Source organism: Passer domesticus, chromosome 1, assembly GCF_036417665.1.
Source record: "Passer domesticus isolate bPasDom1 chromosome 1, bPasDom1.hap1, whole genome shotgun sequence".
Taxonomy (NCBI): domain Eukaryota; kingdom Metazoa; phylum Chordata; class Aves; order Passeriformes; family Passeridae; genus Passer; species Passer domesticus.
In genome coordinates, this window is record NC_087474.1 from 98,453,088 (window position 1) to 98,473,082 (window position 19,995).

Here is a 19,995-nt window from a genome sequence, read left to right on the forward strand (position 1 = left end):
AGTGTTAAAATTATATCTTCAGACTTCCTGTAAAAGCAAGAATTGGTTTCAGTTATTTAAGTTGAAATACCTATGCTACTTGCTTGGAATAGTAATGGAGGATGTCAAAGGGCATTCCTGAAGCTCAAACAAGCGTTAATAACACCTTCAATATTCCTGCACACAGATTTAAACTCTTCGTTTGAAATCTTTATGGAAGCAAGAAAACTTGGTCTTGGAACCATTCTTACTCAGACCCTGGAGGGTGAAGAGAAGATCATTACACATATTCCCAGTCTGCTGACTTAAGTGGAATGAAATTATGTAGTCTTTAAAGCCATAGAAGCACCATTTACAGTCAGGGCCCTGCAGCGCTGTGACCTTCTTTCTCTAGGCTGTAGTTATTGGCAGTGCCAGTATGAGACCCACAGCTTAGACTCCACCTTCTCTCCTCATTACAAATGACCTTCTTTGTAGTCCTGGGCCTTCCATGTTTTTGACAGAGGTGCCACACAGCCATCTGCACAGTGAAAGGAAGAAAGAAGAAGAATACACCACATTTGCAGAAGGTGTATTTAAAAGTCACCCCTACATGTCAGTCAGAGTAAAGCAGATATTTCTTGTTCTGTGCACAACCCATATAATACAACTTGAACAGCTTACCACAAAAAGCTTCCAATTTAAAATATCAGGAAAATATTGAAAAGAAAGACTTGGGACTAGCAATTTATTTTCTTTAATGTTATAAAAAATATTTTTTTTCTGTGAAACTACTAATTTTAGCTGCTGTTCATTCATCAGCATCTTTGTTTAAATATGGATTAAGCTTCACTTTTCTTCTTGTGAGTTAAATTTTAGATGCATAAGCAGGACAGTGAGAGAATTCTGTGTTTTCCAAAGACTGGATACAAGGATGTGTTTCGAGGGATTTTAGTCTTGCACCTTTCTCTGTCTGATGAAAAAATCAGACCTACTCCTAAGAAAACTCCCTAATCATAAAGACTTAGTGATTACCCTCATATAGGCAAAATTTACTCATAATAGTCTAGTGGCATCTACTAAATTAGAAGTCAGGCTTGGATATTTTTATCACATTTGGCTGGCATTTTATAATTGCTAGTGGCTTTGGGGTTCTTCTTTTTGTTTGCCTACCAAAAGCAAGGAAACCCAATTACCTACAGTGTCAAGCAGGTAGAACTTCAACTGGCATTAATGGGAGATGTAGATCTTTAAGGCTTTCAAATTCAGTCTTGCACTAATGTTTTCAAATTTTAAAAATGTGACAACACTTTTGAAAAATGTTGTTTCTATTTCTAATTATATGGTTATGAAAGTGAGCTCTGCAAAATGTAAATTGACAGGATAATAAAGATTTTACAGACAGACAGGTCCACTAACTCTTTAAGGGATTACCTCTCTTAGGTTAAAATCTCTAACTATGGACTCTTACAAAAATTTCTGTTCGACTAACCAGAAATCAAGCAGCTAACAAGACTTTATAGGTCTTCAGGGTCTGTGCTGAAACCACACAATGGAGACTGAAGCAAGCACAATATATACAATATGAATTATGGGACGATCGCATTTCTTGGGTGTTTTCAAACATTCTCAACTCATATTAAGCCTGTTTAGGGTCTGAAAACTTTGGCATGAGATTCCTATCACCTAATTTCATGCAATGCACAGTCTATAAGTTTTAAATATTAGCTACGCTCAAACTAGCAACTAGTTTCCACCTGCTGAATATCTGCTCTGAGATGCTCTTGAAAGCAATTACGTCTGCCCTTGATAGCACATCATAAACAAGTGGTACTCATGAATACTTGTAGCCATTTGTAGATAAGTATATATGATACCAGAAAACAGCAACCATTTTAACACTGTTTTGTAGTTGTAGGAGGGAATTTAATTTATAAAATAATTGTGAGAGGTAGAGTTTAAATAAAATAGACCTGTTTTCATAGTTGAGTGTCTTTTTTGCCACTACATATAAGAAAATAACTGTGAAATTTCCTTTGTTGTTAATTTGAAACCATTGAATGCTGTTATATTGTTCCAGATTTAAAAATTCAAGTATTGTGTTAATATATATCCCAAGATACATACCTTCTGATTGTATTGAAGTTTTCTCTGCAGTAATTTCCTTTAAGAAAGCCTGGAGCCTCTAATACTAGAGATGCTTTAAAAGGATTCATATAGAATGAGGGAATCTCAAACATTTAATACCAGAAAGAAAGCCTTATTATAACCAGAGCCTGGGGCTGAGTGTCTTATGTCTTAGAAAAAAAAAGATTCTGAAATTTCCCAAGTTTTTAACAACAGTGCTCAAACTTGCAAAATGGGGCTAAGGAATTTAAACACCTTAATCATGAAATGCTGTAGTTATCTGTAGAAGATGAACTTGAAGGAACAGGAGCACTTACCATAGAAAATGTGGTTATATTTCATCTTCTGAAATCTCCTGATGTCCAGCTGATGGGGGTGGAGAGGAGACCTCGTACAGTGATCCTGCACAAGGAAAGCTATGTGTTTGCTAAGCTGATCAATACCATGATTAACTTGGCTGAGCGAAAGACTGATCAATCTTACTATTGATCAGCTTAGCAAACATATTAGTGTGCCTGTGTAGTATGGCTACACTGTGTCTGTTAGTGTTTAATCAGGATATACATGCATCCAGGTATTCAAATAAATTTGCAACAGATGCATACTCTCTGTCCAGAGCCCAAGCAGAGAGAAAATTGATCACAGTCTCTTGCACAGAAGGCAGAAAACTGGCATTAGATTTATATGTTCAAAAAAGTACATTATTTAAATACAGAATGCAAAATAAATCTTCCCTTATCACATTTTACTGAGTCTCTATGACAGATCACTGTATTGTTTAAAGGAATTCAGTTCCTATTTTGACTTTTTTTGAAAACATAATGTTTTAGTTCAACAAAGACATACAAAATAATTCTCCAGTAATGCTCCCTGAACTCTGAAACATGCCAGACTTTCCAATGGTGATGTGTCCTTAAAAGTCATATTTTAAAAACTGATCTAGCTTATGAATAAAAAAAAAAAGAATGGGGTTTGTATGAGCAAGGTGGTGTTATCCACTGGATTCAGATCTAATCAATCAGCTCGTGTTCAAGGTTAGATGTCCATGACAATTCAACTTCAACATTTGTTTGTTTGCTGCCGTAAATAAAAAGTAGGTACTCCAAATGGTTTGTGTCTTAGAACTTAAATTTTAAAGACATTGTAGAACCATTGATATATATTTCCAAAACTGAAAGGATTTCTAATTTTAAACACACTATTACCCTATTATGAGCCTTTTCTCTTATCTGTCTCTGTCTTTCAGTTTGCCTGTCACTTTCTCTATAAACTCAGTCTACAAGGTACATGTCTGGATCCAGTTAAATTACTTAAAGAGTGAATTTTTCTTTCAGTATCTTATTTATAGAAAACTTAAAGTAACACAGAAAGTCATCACATTTTCTTAACTCTCTGTTCTTTACTTCTTTTCAACTATGACCAAATATTATGTCCAAGGCTATTTTTGGGAAGATATATACAGTCTTGCAGAGTACTTGAGGCTTAGTTATGGCATTTCAAGTCACACTCCTCCAAAAATCTGAGGGCAGGCTAGGATCCTTGGTTTTATAACACAGCAGTTATTACAATTAGTAGCAATATTTATTTGCATACTCACAAATATATTTTCAGTATATTTTTCACATACTGAAAATCTGAAATAACTTCAATGATACTAATCCAGAACAAATACTGATTTCAATTTGCAAGTCCCAGAGTGAAGGTTTCTGGCAACAGGACAACCATGGAACAGGAGTGCAGTACCTATAACACCACAAGAATTCACAACAAAAATGCAGCCAAAAATGAAAAATGATGATTATAAGATGAATCCAGGCTAGGTAGAGACACAGGAGTCCAACATATCACCTGCTAGTCAGTCTTTCTGGGCAAATGTATGCTAACACTAGGTTAAAATCGAACTTAGCTGTTTTCTGTAGGACTGTATGAAATATAACCACCTTTACACAGGGCAGAAGAGGGGAAAGGCACAGGTGCCTGCTGAGGTTCACATTTTCTTGCTCTTACCAGATTGTCCCATTGTATATGAAAACAAAAATTATTGTCTTCAAAGGAGTCGTTTCACATTTTTGCCACACAAGACTTTAAATATCTGTATCAGAGATCATACCTATTATACCTCTTATGGTCTCTATTATGGATATATACTAATTCTCTCTACATGTTAGAAATACTTTCTTTCTTATAATGATATTTATTGGTCTATAACCTGGAATTTCAAGACCTTATTTGGAAGATGTGGCAACATATTTTAAAGCCTTGCTTTTCAGTTCCACTGTCCCTCATATGTGTTATTTACATTTACATGTGTACTGAACAGCCTATCCACATTTCCATTATTTCTTTCCAGCTGGTACTTTATTTCAACTTCTTTAAAGTCAGAGTGTGGCAGACTTGCCATCCATCATTGTCTAAGAGCTCTTAATTTAGCTATGGAGAGTGTGAAAGCAGGTTAGAATGCTGTACTAAGTCACAAATATAGGATCAGACAAGCCTTTGCTAAGTCTCTCAGTAATTATTAGAGCTCTTTGAAACCTGCTGGCTTCAGTTTGAATGAGTTCAGGTGAAAATTACTGGTGCTCAGTTTGTACTTTTCAAGACCTCTAGCTTTCACATTGCATTCTGAATAAATGGGAAACCAAAAACTCAGTTGAGGTGTTTTGAATGCCTGAAATAGTTTCATATTGCACAACACTCCCATGTCTCTCTCAGCCACAGAGTAGATAAAAACCATTGACAGAAGCATCAGAGGAAATTAAGAAATTGCTATGATTCTCAAAACCTCAAATGTCAGGAACAGGAAAAGAAGCCACCTGGTCACCTATGTTACCTAAACAAGATCACAGGAAAGATTGTACCCATTTAATATTGGAGGTTCAGTCACAGCAGCATCAGTGTCCTGAAGAGTTTAGCAAAGAATATCGTAAATGTCTCTCCACTTCTCCTGAAGAAGTCTCCTTGGGCAAACTTGCAAACACCCACTAAGAGACTTACTGTGATACTTTTTGCCAGGAAGTGAAAGACAGTTTTTTGGTCATAAAGAACACAGGTTAAAGACATCCAATTCAGATTTGAATGCCTGAAGAATAGAATGTAATAGAAACCTGCCCTATCTCTCATCCTGATGCTGAGCCTTTGCTTATCCTACCTGCTAAAAGTGCCTGTGACAGCAGAAAGCCAAAGACAGTTGGCTTCATCAACTCCCAGATGTGTGAGAGTAATGCTAACTTAGCGAACATTTTTCAGTTGCTTTTTATGGCACTTTGATTTTGGTTTGGTTTCCTTTCTGGTATAGCCCGAACCTTGCTAATTTTATTTTAATTTGAAAAAAATATAACATTTTTTTCATATTCATATTCATGGACCTTTTAAAATACAATGGTACTACATCAAATACACTACCAGATAAAGGTTGACTTAGACTGTGACACTTTTTCTCATCATATGACAGACATGAAGTCCAGTTCTTGAAAGGTGTCAGCAGGCCTGTTTGCATGGATGGATAAAAACAGAACCAGCCTCAATCTGCCTGTTGCCAGCCTGACCAGGCTAAAGTTCACTCTGATCCAGAACAGAGGCATTAGCACAGAGCAGTCTAAGCCATATGCCTCATCTTTCAGCAGAGTATATTAGCACAGATCCAGTGACTCATGAAAGCATCTGTAAGTCATACTCTGATAGATTCAGATGATTTTCTTCCATTAAGGCATTAAAGTGTTTGGGCCTTATTTGCCTCTACTCTTGTCTATAATTTTTTATGACTTCTCTCTTTTCTTCAAGGTGTTTCCTGGTTTTTTTCCCTATTGAGGTTCAATTTGCCATTGACATGATCTGGCAAGTGACAACAGAATAGTAAGAACAGGTATAGAATTACATTGTTAAACATCTTTACCAAGTAGAAAATGGGTATCAAATGCTCACACAGACAGTTATTGCGATTAATACTAAATTTCATAATGAGTCATATTTTTACTTATCTACATATTTTTTTAAAGCAGTAAAAATTATGTTGAAAACTGGTTTTATGGGAGCACCATACTATGAGTCAAGCCTCAGTGACAACTTTTAGTGATCTCCAAATGCTTTTTTGATATTTTCTGAAACCTTTTCCAGGTGACAACAAATAAAACATAAATAAAAGAAAATATTACTATGCATATTATGGTAATCTTTCTTAACTCATTCAGTCTGGGCCAGCTTACTCTACACCTGATGTTTAAAGCCATTTAATGGACATGATAACACACAAATAAATTCTTATCTTACTCTGCCCAGTATAACTTAAATACAAAATTACTTTTGCATCTACTATTTCCTAAAATGCTTATATGGTTTTTGCTTTCTATGGACAAATATTGGTACCCATAAGCTAGAACTCTTTTTTTTCAATGCTCTGTCTGATATCACATTTTGTAGCACTTCTATTTCCTGATACAGCAACAGGCTTATTGTTCTTTCTCTTTCCTTAGTACCCGTGGTATAATGAAACAATGCTCTCATCATTCTCACAGTACCATACAAAGTAAAACTTCATATGATCATGAACAAAACCAAACTACTTCTAGTCATATAAACAGTTGTTTCTCATATTTGTTGGTACAATCTGCTGCCACAGAAAGCATTTCTATTTTTGTCTTTTACACATACCTTTCTCTTCCTTTTAAATAGAACACTTTTAAATGGCCACTCATTCATCAGCTTCATAGTCACCCTTACACTTCATACACTTGATTCTGACTCAAGTGACTATGACTTCACCCAATCTGAAGTGGTCCTAGCACTGTACTTCTCCTCCAGTACCATTCCTATTATGGCTTGGATAATTGCTTTGGTTCTAGCAGAGATATGACATACCAGCATAAGGAATTCTCATCAGGTTTAGAGAAACTGTGACATATTCTGAACCAGTCAGATACAATGAACCTTGAAAATCAAAACTCTATTTACCCTTACTGTTGTGTAACCATTTGCATTTTGTCTGTCTAACTTCTCTTACCATAATTCCATGTTACAAGTTAATGGATATTTGAGCATATTAGGTAGCTGGAAAACAAACTTCTGAGGTTCATCCATGAATGGACTCATACACAAATGTGAATACAAATTATATTATACTAGTTAGCTGTTAAATTTTCTTAAATCCAGCATACATAGGATCTGGCACAGAAGAGATTGTCACAATTATATTTACAAGAACTTACAACAAGCTTGCATTTTATACAGTTTAACTCAATGTGCCCATGGCCACAGCAAACTTTTCGTATGTGATACTATCACAGAATTCAATATTCACAATATAGCAACTTTGTACCCTTGCTATCTGCATTCCAGCCAAAAATTAACATGCAGAGAGTGTACAATATCGTTTCTTGTCTCTAAAGATTACTTCCTTGCCTTTTTTTGATAACTCATTAATTACAAAAAAAATTGTTTTTATGATACAATAATTTATTCTGATCCAAGTGCGTCATCCTCACTATGCATTGAAGAATATGTCTTCTGAATACACAGCCAACCAAACCAGCCAGCTTCCCCCCAAACAATTTTTTTTCCTGTGTTAAATTACAAGACAAAATAGAAGACAAAATTAAGATTCATCATAATTGCCCTGCACTCTTCTCCCACAATTTACTGCCCTAAAATATTGCCAGATACTATGCATTCACATGGTAAGCAACAATATCCAAATGAACAGAGTCTAAACAAATGAAGAAAAAGAGAAAACATTTTTTAATTTGCTCCTGAAAAACGTACAGAAGTGAAACCATGTAGTTGAGATTCTTCAGAATACCAATTATAGTGCCAAGTATAGAATTCAAATTTTCTAAAGTACCTGTTTTGTACCTTAAACAGAAAATTATCTGGGAAAAGAGAGGAGAAAGGGGTATATTTTCATCTTTTATTATTACAACTTCTTAACTCTGCCAGGTAAAATAACTCTTTTGGCATGCCACATGCCTAATGAGATTTTCTGAGTAAAAGAATCTGACATACATCTATATTGATAAAACCTTCTGAGAAATCCTATTGAACTCATCCATCTGACTATTCAAATTTTCTCCTCTAAAATTTGAGATTAAGAGGTCATTCCATTAGAAAAATTATTGATCAGAAAAAATATAAATAAAAGTCTGTTTGGTGAAGTGGTGGATTTTATACATTTTGCAAGGAAAAATATCTTGGCCACTGAGCATATGAATGTGAGACAGAGAGTGGCACACTGGTCCATATGATCAGCTGTGCTTATACTCTGAACTGGATGCTGAAATCTTAAAAAAGCAACCTGGCAACTAATTTTATTATAGCTAGATTGTCATAATTACAGGTGTATGACCATTTTAACCTGATATGGTAGGAGATTCTCCAATAGGATATTTGCTTGGAGGGAATCATGAATAGCAGGTAAGCATGGCATTTGGGAGCTTGGCTTAATTATTTTCTAAGAGTTTTGGGTGATGCAACAGTTGATAAGAAGATAAAATTTCCATAAAGCTTAGAAATCATTTACAAGCATCCTTTTTTCATGTAATTGAATTCTAAAATACTGCGCAGATTTTAACAGATGAACATCAGAATGTGCAAAATGTGACAGAAAGGTGCATTTCATCACAACTGTGAAAATGCAGCTTGTTACATGGTTCACAGTTCTGGTTTTTCCCCTGCTACCTTCTTTCACTTTGTACACTTTGTACTTAATAGAATTTTTTTGCTCACTTAAGTAATCCAACTGAAAATACCATGGTTTGAATCCTGAAGACAAAACCCAAGAGTTTCTGTATTCACAGAAAAGCTAGCAACACTGAGACCAAAACTCACAGTGAAGAACTGTTAACTCTCCTTGGACCAGCATATAGACAGAACCAAGACACTACATCTTTTTGCTTTGCTTCTCCATCATCACGTAACAGAGTGAGTAATGAACTTCTCTGTGTCTGTAGGCATCCATCGTGAAATGATACCATCTTGCCTTAGACATGAGATCTTCCTCATGAAGAAAAATGATCCCAACTAGCCACTTACACTGAACCTGCTACAGTCACTGTCTCCATACAGTAGATTAAAACTCCATTCATCTGGGCACGTGTGTTATATACTTTCAGATGGGGCTCATTTTCTTTAAAGTCATTATCAGCAACTTGTAAACTGACCAAGTTTCTCTTCCCCACTGTTGTTTTCCTCTCTGCCCACCACTGAACACCAGCATTGCCAACAAATTTCTGACTTGACATTGTAGTAGTTGACAAATCAACTACTAAATGATTTGAAAATGCTACCAGGCAGAGCAATATGAAGACACATGCAAAGAGTGTTGAATTAGTGAACCCATATAATTCTGTAAATACTTATATATTTACACATGGGTTTGTGGATATGTGCATATATATAACATTCACACAAATAAGCTCATAGAATGCCCACACACAATCATACGCAGACAGAAGTGAACATAAATTATAAATAAGGGATATATAAATTTGACCTGAAGATAACACTTTCTTGATTGGAGAGGAAAGAAATGTTTACATTGATCACAAAGGGACATACCTACAGTTATTATATGGCTTTCAGTGGTAGACATTGTACTGAGCTTGATCAAGAACCTGGACAGAGGAGTGAGGATCCAAGTTCAAAGTGATGCACATGCTAACTCCATGCCTAGCAGTTACCTGAGGGTTATTAATCACATTAATGAGAACTAGTGTCTGTGTGGAGAGGGATTGCTTGTGTCTCAGTGGGTGGAATCATGACAGAGCTGTCAGGAGATCCATAGTATGAGTGCAGGCAACTCATATGTTTCAGGCAACTCGTTCATATCACTGCTTTAAACTGATCATGAAAGTCACTGCACATAACAGAGAATGAAATGCTTAAACAGTAGCACTAGAAACTTCAGGGATTTGCTTAAAATTCAGCCAGTGTGCATATTCCTAGCAATCCAGCACGTCTTTAAAATTTCAATGCACATCTGTGGGTGAATGCATGTTTTTTAAAGCTCTGCTTCCCATTGTCCTAAGGTTCTCCACAAATGGTATTAATGTTAATGAGATCTCTATAGTCCTACAAAAGAGGTCATTGAGCATTACGCTTCATGCAGCCATATCATTGGGTTTCAGGTTGTGCAGTGGTAAGCCCTAAGAGATTGCCATTGTAGAAAGAGAATTGACTGAAACACAAAAGATCTGGAATTTGGTTGAAATCAAATTTCAAATAGTTCACATTATTATCCAACACTCTCACAAGTTAATTTTCTGGGACAATATTTTTTTTAATTCTTTCCTTTTTGAGATGAATCAATTCTCCAGGTCTCTGTGAAACTGCTGTGGTCCAGACTATTGCTCATTTCTCCATATTATGGAGCACATTTCACTGTGCAATGGTAATGAAAGACAGTTCAAGACAGGTCTTCTTTTCTGAAACAGGAGTTCAAGGAAACTGAGGACACTCCCCAGATTTTTCTAACAATCAACACCTGGATATCAGCACAACTGCAGGGGGCATTTCCATGGTGCGGACAAAGCCATCCATGTATAAAAGTACTGAAATATTTGTAGATAGCATTGTGTTAATATAGCTGGGTGAGGGGAGGGGGAAGAAAAAATGTTTATTTACTCTTTTTTTTAATAGTCATCCTGAAACGTGTACCACCTAAGAGCAGACTAAACCATATGTCTGCAAAGATATCTACTGGGAATTATTACAGCTTCAGACAAGATGCATTATGGAGAAGGCAGTAGGAAATGGGGAAATGAGTCAGGGCTTCCTTTACAAGCACACAGTTAGAATGGTGAAAGTAAAGTGTAAGAAGAGAATATTCTCCAAATTCAAACTCTAAACTAAAATTGTGGGTGTGGGAGGAAAATATGAATACGGTTTATATAGTGGCAATAGTAAATAATACCTTATGGTCTCCTTAGACTCCCAGGAACAGCTGCTGGCAGAACCTTCTGCATTTCATAAATTTCTACTGGTTAGTGTAGCGACCCTACATAAAAAGTTCGTACCAGCATCAAGTTCCTGAGTTGCACATTTTATTTTGTTTGTATTTTAAAATTACCTTTAAGGCACTAACTTCACTTTTAGAGGGTAATTTTTTTTAAATTACTTTTCTATTCTTTCATTCTGGATATTTGTCTTTTTTTTTTTTTCTCCTTTCAGGTTGTATACCACCTTTAGCTACTACCATTAGCACCACAATACATATCATGACAATAAAAAGTGCAGTTCCTAAAATTTTTTTGCTTGTGAGCATACCCAAGCCATTCTGTTTTCTTGCCTGTTATTTTCCCAAAGTCCTTCCTTCTCCCATTGCCTGCCCAGCAATCAGCACATTTTGGCAGCACGGAAATAAAAGAAAAGCTCCGATAACGCCTGAGCAGCTGAAGGCCTCCCATGAATAAAGCACTTAAGAGAAGACTGTATAATTAAGTGAAGAGCTGCACTGCAGCCTCCCCTTGCAGCGAGGTGGTTATTAAGAGGAGGGAAGCCCACGATCATTACCCAGCAAAGAGTATGATGACTGGCTGCTCGGTGTCAGGCCTCCGGTGGCTGGCTTTGTCACCGGCGCGGAAAGGAGAGTTCACTTTCTGTCAAAACTGGCTTTGCCAAATGTTATCATTTTAAATGCCGTGAAAGAGAGGGAGCTGGGCCTAGGGGTATACACAGCCCCATATGCTGGTGACAGTGATACAAGTGTAATTCTAGACTATTAGAGTGACACATAAGATCATTTCTGCCCCAGAACATGAGACAGCTGAGGGGATTATTCAGGACAGGCTGTCACGCAATAAAATTTTCAGAAATCTGTTAACCCCAGCTCAGACCCAGTGAATATTTTATTGCTTAACACTGAGAAAAAGTATATTTATTAACTATAGAAAGATATAGCCGAGAGCCTGGGCAGATGAAAGGTTACAGAAAAACGAACTCACTTGATATCCTGCTGTAAAAAGTAGCAGCATGATCATGGAGCTAAAGAGAAGAAAATATATCCTCACTGATCTGCATTTGCATCCAAGGTAGAAATCACAAATAAAAGATATGACAGTAAAATTAAAGAGAAGGATTCTGTATCCTCCCACAGTGTACAATGGTAGCTATAGCACATGGAGAATATTATATGTAAACCATAAACTGATGTTCAAAATTTCTTGAAGCCGATTAGGCTCAGGGACACCTCAGCAAGATAGCATTCCAAATGGAATGTGCATAAATTGGGGGCTTAAAGCATATTGCTTTCTGTTAGCTCAACCCTACTCTTTCAGAAGAAAACACTGACTTTTTTTTCCAGAAATCTAGTAATATTTTGTTATACTGAAATAACATTTTCTGTTTTGCAAGAGTGTATATTAGCCAAATCCCGATTAAAATTCATAGAAAGCAACACAAAGAATACACAAGAAGCCTGAATATCAGGTTATTATTCAACCACTACAAAATGTTTGCATTACCCCTCTGCTAGTTATTTAAAGATATAAACATACATGTGCCAAATTAAACCTACGCTTTCAAGCTCTTTTTTTTCATGCGATATGTAAGTATTTTTCACTGAAACTGCAGTTGTGTTCATAATCTGAAGTTTCTGTTCAACATTTAAATGTTCCTTGCTAGAAGGTAAGTAGCAGAAGTAATGGCTAAGGAACTTTTTTTTTTCTCAATTGAAAGAGCAAATTATACAGTAAATAATGATTGTGATGCAGATAATAGTATGTCAACTGGTTCTTTCTGAATTAAAAGGCTAGGCTCTGATACAAGATTTCAAAGATCATTTAAGAAAAGCCATTACTACATATACATTAATATTCAAATTAAAACCATTCCAAAGTTAGTCTACACAGTTTAATGTAAGTGTCTATAATTACAAGAGACAGCATTTGCTCAACAATGTCACAAAGGTCAGTAGAAAAAAAATAATATGATATGCTTTTTGAAAACTCTCAACATCTGAATAGTGTGTCCAGGGTGTAAGAGGAGCCCAGGGGGGTGCACTTGGAGAACAAAAAGCAACCCTTCTGCTAATTGACTGAAAAATTAGCCAGGTCCCCCTGTGGGGAGTACACAAGACAGCGGCAGATGGAGACAGCTCGGACACCGTGGCAAAAAAAGCTCCTCAAAACCTGCTGTGAATCTGCCTGCAATTATGGGTCACAACACTTTTCTTGTTTAACAGAACACAAGCAAGACAAACAGAGCACGTGAAATCTGGGAAGGTCATAAACCAATTGTAAATCTATTATTTTAGGCGAGATCGTTGAAGATTCTTGAAGTGTTCTAAGTTACGTGTTGTTTAATGAGCTAAGTTAAATAGTTTCTTCCCAATGGTGCTATGAAAGGCTGTTTTGTGAGCAATCTGAAATAATTTGTTTATTATCTGACTCACTTTCCCCTTGGGTTTTTTGTTTGTTTATTTGGTTTTTTTATAGCATAACTTCTTCCATCCCCAGAATGATGGTTACTATATGGATGACTCTGGTTTAATATATTGGATAGATGTCTGAAAGATAGAGCACCAATCCAACATTGAAGAGGGACTTTGTCAGCCTGTGGGAAACAGATGTATAAATGTTTACTTTTTATATCTGAGCCCTTCCTGATATCTGAGCCCTGTCATTTCCATCTTAGCTTTATTAAGCTTTCTTTTAATTATAATATTCTCTATTTATCATTTCTGTGATTCAATTCCATATATTAAAAATGCCACAAGTGTAAAATGAACTTACTCTCTCTCACACCAAAACTGTTGAGATTATTATTTTGGTCTGAAATACCAAAAATTTACTTCTGGTAAAAATGCAAAGACCACTTTCCAAAGTAATTGAAAGGAGATTCATTTATTTGTATAGTTTTATTCAAAGACTTTTTTTTATTTAATGCAATCTAAAGATTAAGTCCTATACCTGTTTCTTATTTTATAGTGAATGTTATCAATATGCTCCAAAAGAAAAAATATGGATGAGAGAGGATTGTAGGGGATTAACCATTCATAAAGTCTAAACAGGAATATATTCATAGTCAATCATTATGAATAATCAATGCAAAATAAATACAATAATGAATATGATAATGGATAAGCCAGTGTAAATATCTGGTTTAAAGTGCATATGCAAAATACTTCCTGCATTCTCACATTATTTTCTTTCAGTTCCCTTGCATGATGCTGTCATCCAAATTAATGGGCAGTTTCATTACCAATGTCTATTTTTTTTAATCCCATCACCTTCCACAATAGACTTTGTCTATTGAAATTAGAAGATTTACTCAACAGAACTCTTATGTTGTGGAAGAACTTAGTTGCACCTGCTTTTCCAATGTATAGACCCCCATTACTTTATGTCAGTTTCTAAGATCAAACCCAGAGGATCTGATTCTGTAGTTGCACAAGGGTGGTTCCACGTCACTCAAAAGTCATTCCTGCTGGTTACTTGTGTGGATAAACAGAGGAACATATAAAAATGCAGGGGTAGAACTTCACAGAGCTTAGAAAGGGACTCTTTATCTGAAAGTAGTTTCCCTTCCTGGTTTCACACATGGGTTAACTCTCTAGGACATTGTAACATATATTGCTTTATCTACAACAAGTACATAATAACAACTATTTTCCATTTCCCAGGCTTTTTGGATCACCTCTTCAAAAGCACAGTATGCTTATTTACACTTCTTGCTTCAGCTTTTTATTCTACACTGTTGAAATTGATGGCCTCATTCCAGGGAACCCAAGTGCGTGGCAGCAACATTGGCAAGCACAGAGCAGTAGAATTATTCTGACCAAGACAAATTTTGCTCAGAACCACAGTTATTCATTTGCTTGTAGTAAAATTAGTCCATTTGTTTTCAGCATATCTCATGCACAAGCGGTTTGTTTTGTACTTATTAAGTAGCAAAATTTTTTAACCAGTTGCCTACAGATTCTGAAAAGAGGAAAAGCACATCCTGTTGTTTATGTTCTGCAATTGAACAAATGCTTAATAGGGGATTTTTCCCACAAATTTTGAAAATCTATTTTTACTTATTAAAATTATATACTGATAATGCTAGAAAAGTATGTTATTTATTAAGATGAAAAATATTAAGAGCTTGTATGATAATTAGTATGTTGTCCTTTGAGCTGTATCTCCAATCATCACTTACTGTAATACAAAGCTTTCCCAGTTTAAAGATAGTCTAGCAAAAACTTTATGAGTATTTATCTTAACATAAAGTAGAAACTGCGTTACCTACCTCATGTCATACAGTCTGTCTCTGAGATATGAGGGACATTGCAACTTTTCCATTTTTATTCTGTGGGGGCACCAGGAACTACAGCAAGTCCTGGAATAAAATGTAAGTCCACACTATTAAATTGCATTTGGAAGAAAAAGTTTCCATTATGAAAGTGGCTCAATGTACTTTTGTTCCTAATGTATGCCAAACCAAAGTGCCTTTTGAATGCTCAAGCCCTAATTTGGGAGTGACTAAATCCATTTCCCAGCTCTGATTCAGACTTCCAGTGGGAAGTACTTTAATTGCTCAATTGTAAAATGGGGACAAGACATAGTGCTGGTTAAGAGGGTTACAAGGATAAAAATCAGCAGGGTTTTTTCCTATGATGAATTGCTATATGTACTATGATTAACAGAAAAAAAAAACAAAACCTCTAGAATGCAAGTGATACTTGGTCCTTTCACCCATGAAATACATAACTTAATGCTCAATACAAGCATTGGTAGCTTTCTCTTTGGTATGGTCACAGCACACAAAGTGACACTAAGCCTTGTGTGGCAAACTAAGACTGTATCCTGTCCATTTACAGATAGTTGTCCAAAAGCCGTGGATATAAGAGGAAAACTGCAAATGTGCAGTTTTACATCTCTGAGCCACATGGTGCTCAAAGAAATATCAGATTGCAAACCCATAGCAATTAAATTTTGTGGTTTTTTGGTTTGTTCTTCAAGAACACTCATTCTGCACTTATAAGATGGCACCCACAGGGACTAAATATTTTATTTGAAGTATTTGTAGATGGCAAAATTAATACAGAAGTGGTTTGCTTGATTTATGATGTTACTAAACTACATCATGTTTTCCTATTGTGCATCTAATCTAAACTGGTGATAATCTAGTTTATACTAAAAAAATCAAATCATTCAACTTTTCTGCTTTGCATTAAATCATCAGTGTGCTAGCCTGGGGACACTGAGGCTCTCAGTGAAATTTCTGATAAATACCACTGAACTGCCCTTCCTTAGGGAGAAAAAGAACAAGAAACCACAAAATCCCACAAAAACAAACCACACCAAAGAGGAGCAAAACACAACAAAAGTGAACCCAAAATCTACAAGTAAAACTTCTGAATACAGTGCCACAGGCCTTCAAATAGCAGCTTGGGGAAATAAAACAGAAGGCTATCTCTGCTCTTCTTTTGTGAATGGGAGGTGGCAGTGCAATTTAGAGAGCCAGTGATGAGGTTGTGAAATTAATACGGAATCACTCTTCAGCATGCTAACTACAGGCTTCTCTTTCTAAATAACATTTCCCTTTTGGTTTTCCATCTATAAAGGATGTGTATGGGATAAGTTAAATCAGTGAACCAAGTTGTAAATGAGAAAATTCATGAAAGAGAAATAGTGTCAGTTTACAGAAAGCAGAGCAAACCAAAAAGAATCAGTGCACTCCAATGTCTGCACTGCCATGAAGTGCAGTCACTGCCGTGTCCTGCTACATTATGCAGTCAGGGATGCATTATGGCAAGAAAAAGAGCAGCATTACTGGGTAGTCATATCAGAAGTACATCAAACCAGACCATGGGATACTGTCATTTTCATGCTACTCTGCACAACTACGGCTGTCCAGGCTTTACCATCCAAGCTGTATGGTAGAAGCAGTAGCTTGCCACATTCTCAACGCAGTCTCTCCTTCCTTACACAGGAATACAGCTTGTGGTGGTCTCTTGTTAGGCCGTGCTGCTCTCAACCAGCAATGATCTAACATCTAAGGCACACTGTGCTTCACAACTGCTGCTGCAAACCCCACTTTGTGACATGATCCATCAAGCAAAGACTGCTGTGCTTTGCTGTGGAAGGTATCTGTATTGTCACGTAGTGTCATTCCACCCCTATTTTGTTGTGAAGCCTGTGCTCCTGGCCAGCACAAGTAATGGGACACTATGGCTATACTATCTGCTGTGCATTACATGCACATGCATGCAATATAAATCATGTGTAGAACAAAAAGAGCATAAAATGGCATGAATGAAAGTGTTCTGCTTCTTCTATCCAGAAAGCACGTCTTACCCAAAATTAAGCCACAAGAGGTATCAAGAAAAATTCTTTGAAAGACATATTGTTCTAGACAATATTTTAACTTTAATATTCCCCTTTTTTTTCAGGCTCAAAATGTGTTTAAGACTAATTGCAAGATAAGTTTTGAAAAAAGGTATTTTGAGATTGTAGAAGTTTCCTTACAACACTCTGTCTTCAAGTACCAATTCTTTTTTAGAACTTTTTATTCTGATACTTGTATTCTTTGTATTATTTTAAAATATAAAAAGAAGCTTTATGTCTTCTCTAAATCCCTCTGATTCATCAGATTAGTCTTACCTCTTTTGAGCCTTACCAAGAATGGAAAAAAGGCAATTAGGATTTTCTATGGAAGACTAATGGCTGATCCCAATGCAGACAGTAAGAATAAAATCATGATGAGGATGATGTTTATGATGCAGAGTGTTTTAGCCTTTACTCAGGCATTTTGTCTCCGACGTGCTTACTGAGTGCTTTTAGACTTTTAGTTGGAAAAAAGTGTTCATCTTTGATGAAAATACAAGCCTACCATTAAACTAGCAAGAAGCTTATGAATTAACTTCAAGATTTTCAAGGACTGTTCTTTGAGATGAAAGACATGCCATGAGTTGTAAAAGTCCTGTCTAGTTCTGCAGATCTAAAATGTCTGTGTGCATGAGGAGGGATGCCACCACTATGCAGTCTTCTGGAAAGTGTGTCAGTCTTCCCTCCTCTCTTACCATTCCCCATTACCAGCAGCTTCTTGGCTTCATCACCCTGTCACCAGGGTCTGAATGTGGCATTACAGCATTCACTGTATTGGAAATCAGTTTGCTTAACAGCTTCACCCAGCATAGACTGATTAGAGGAGGTAGTCTCACTCAGCTGCACATCAAAACTGTTAATTATTCACTCTCCACTAGTATAGTGGATTTCTCTCAAGGCTTGTGTGAAGCATGAATTAAATTCATAGCAGCTCTTGTTTGATAACCTTTCTAAAAACATCCTCAGACTTCCTGGACTACCTCCTATAAAAATGACCACCTTGAGAATAAATAAAATACAGTCAATGTTTTTATTAAAAATATTTCTCCAGACGGTTTTTCTTCTCTGATTATTTTAAAAAAAAAAGTGAATTAATAACTTACATGTGAAGACAGATTTTTTGCAATTGGATTGATATATGATATAAGGATTTAAGTATGTCTCCAGGGCAACTGCTCTTTGCTTGGGCATTCTTACTGTGGTTCCATAAAGGCAGCACCACAAAGTCTTTTTAGTAGCCTTATTTTCATCAGTATTAACAGAAGTTCAGGGCTTAAATGCTTGTGTAGATTTCTGATATGCTGTTTATATACAAAGCATAATAATAATCACTAAGTTATGTTCAGAACTACTATGGACTGAAATTCTAGCAGTGCCTAAAGACCAGGGTCCACATCAAAAACAAAGAGTTAAATCCTCTTATTTCAGATACATGCACACACACATACCATTTGCTGCTTGTGAAGAAACAGTCATACCACTAATCATCACAACAGAACTTAATAACATGTTTTGACACAGAATCAGTTCACTGGGTCCCAACAAAATTGTCAGTCTAGAGAATTTTGTAGCATTGATGACAAGCAGATTACAGAAGACTCCATGAATTAGAGAAAAAGTTCTTTTAACCAAATGAAAGTGAAAGCCAAGGGGATAAAAATAAAAATAAACCAAAAAAAAAAAAAAACAAACAAAAAAACCCCAAACAAACAACAAAAAAAAAAAAAAACAAAAAAAAAAAAAAAAAAACAAAAAAAAAAAACCCAAAAAAACCAGAACCCACAACAGAAAACCTGTAGCTGTGAAAACACAATTAAAAGTAAAATTTAAAAAGTCATAAATTTGCTCAAGTATGGATACTCATTTTCAAATACTTTAGGTCAAAATATTTTGATATAGTTAAAGATTCTTGTAGATTCTACTTTCTAGTAGGCCACACTTTATTGAACACACCTTATTAACTGCTAATACAAATATGTGAGAAATAATGTATATGTGTGTGTGTGTGTATATATATACATATGCTGGATATATATACATGCTTTGGTCTCTTGTCCCACCAAAAATCAAGCATTTAGAGGTCTACTCATTTCTAATCCACAAAATAATGGAAATATGTAGCTGAGACTGCCATCCTTATCTCTTTCCATTGCACTTATTGTAGCCCATGTGGCATGTAACATCAATCTCAAACTCGTGTAATGTCAAATACAAGAGTATGGTCTAAGCCTGAAGTGAAAGCATTAGCTGATGCTCTTACTTTGGATTACTTTCCATACTTTAAATCCTGTGGATTTAGTGAGTTTGGGCTTTTTTTTCCCCTGTATGCTCATATCCAATGTGTAAATAAACATCAAACTTACTATTGCAAAATCAAGTAAATAAGCGAAACACACAAAAGCCAAAGTACTAGAACAATTTTAATAAAACTACAATGTCTACTTGGGGTACACCCTGACTTTGAATTTCTGACTGTCTAGCAGTTTCCTTCACTGGGGGTAAGTTTCCTGTTGGCTGTGTATTGGTACACAGAAAGAAATATAAATCAAGCTTTGATGTTCTAAGCACTCAAATCCTCTAGGAACTAACTTCTTTCTGAAAGAAAACTGTATCA

At 35.9% G+C, this 19,995-nt stretch overlaps 3 long non-coding RNA genes across 3 annotated transcripts; 1 reads left to right on the forward strand and 2 right to left on the reverse strand.

Annotated features, from left to right (window-relative positions):
• Window positions 1-278: 278 nt before the first annotated feature.
• On the reverse strand, window positions 279-6,815 carry LOC135288997 (uncharacterized). Its single transcript, XR_010351799.1, has 3 exons — window positions 6,733-6,815; window positions 2,403-2,487; window positions 279-499 (listed from the first exon to the last, which is right to left on the reverse strand). It is a non-coding gene; the product is annotated as an uncharacterized LOC135288997 (long non-coding RNA).
• Window positions 6,816-6,912: 97 nt separating this feature from the next.
• Window positions 6,913-10,591, forward strand: LOC135289003 (uncharacterized). The gene is made up of 4 exons (XR_010351800.1): window positions 6,913-7,178; window positions 8,411-8,487; window positions 8,871-8,994; window positions 10,506-10,591. It is a non-coding gene; the product is annotated as an uncharacterized LOC135289003 (long non-coding RNA).
• Window positions 10,592-13,505: 2,914 nt separating this feature from the next.
• LOC135289007 (uncharacterized) lies at window positions 13,506-17,040 on the reverse strand. Its single transcript, XR_010351803.1, has 3 exons — window positions 16,919-17,040; window positions 15,301-15,390; window positions 13,506-13,623 (listed from the first exon to the last, which is right to left on the reverse strand). It is a non-coding gene; the product is annotated as an uncharacterized LOC135289007 (long non-coding RNA).
• Between the last annotated feature and the right edge of the window lie 2,955 nt (window positions 17,041-19,995).